The sequence below is a fragment of the Apodemus sylvaticus genome, chromosome 8 (genome assembly GCF_947179515.1).
Source record: "Apodemus sylvaticus chromosome 8, mApoSyl1.1, whole genome shotgun sequence".
Classification (NCBI taxonomy): domain Eukaryota; kingdom Metazoa; phylum Chordata; class Mammalia; order Rodentia; family Muridae; genus Apodemus; species Apodemus sylvaticus.
This window is the reverse complement of record NC_067479.1, coordinates 57,733,379-57,734,586: the sequence shown is the minus strand read 5'-3', so window position 1 is coordinate 57,734,586 and position 1,208 is coordinate 57,733,379.

Sequence of the window (1,208 nt, the reverse complement as noted above, 5' to 3'; positions counted from 1 at the left end):
CTCCTTTTTTCATTCACAAAAACAGCAAAGTTGGGGGGGGGGGCTGGGGAGGGGAGAGAAAAAAAAGGAAAAAAAATTGCACCCAGGAACAGTCGCTGTGACAGGGACCGCCCACAGCGGCGCGCGGTTGGTGGAAAGGAGAGCGATGGGGATTGGACACCCAGAGGCCACGCCCAAGACACGCCTCCAATCCCGGGCACGCCCCTCCGCTCCTCTCCTGGTCTGCGCCGCCTCCCATTTCCCCTGGGAGCCACGAATGGCCAGCAGCTGACCTCGCCAGTCTCAAAACCTTACAGGACTCTCAGGATGGTTTTCCCCTGGAGGCTAGGAAGAAATTCATCCCGTGGTGCGCCTTAAGAATGCAAGTCAGAGGGCCACAGGAAGATTTTCCTGTTTCTCCCTAATTCAGCCAAACCTCTACCCACATACAACTCCTGGGGGACCTGCATTATCCCTGCAGTTTCGACTTCTGGAGCGCTTAGTGAGTTTTCTGTATGGATACCTGTACTTTCTTACATGTCTGCCACCTAGATCTTCCTCAGAGGTTCCCATTCCAACCTGTTGTCACAGAGAGTTCACTAGAATCTTCATAACTTTGTGAAGAATGCCATGGAAACATTAGCTGGAGAAACCCTACCTAAGTCCTCTCTGGGTGCTCTCCTGTACAGCAATTCAAGCTAAATATGGTGGCTGTCATCCCCAGCACTTGGGTGGATGAGACAGAAGAACTGTCATGAGTGCAAGACTAGTCTGGGCTACAAAGCAAAATCTTATCTCTAAACCCTAAAATAAAAATGAGTTGAGTCCAGTGCCATCTATTCTGTTCATCAGAAGGAAGGGTCTGTGGTCAAAGCTAGGTTTGGTAGAATTGTCTGGATTGCAAGGGATTACACATCTTGTCAATTATCTCTGAACAGTTTTTAAAGCAGACAGGCAAACTTCACACATCAACCTCCCCTATCACACTTCCAACTTGCTTTTTGAGAATCCAGATCCGTTTTAATGTTGGTTTATGCAAAATATGATATAAAAGAGAGATTTACTACCCCTTTCCAAAGTAAAAAAAAAAAAGCAAAATAAAAAAAAAGCTGAATTTGGCCAAGTTCATACACATCTCTAACCCCAGCATTGAGACGATTGCGGCAGGAGGATGGGAAGTTTGAGGTCAATATGGGAGATGCAGGAAGATCTTACCATAAACAAATAAA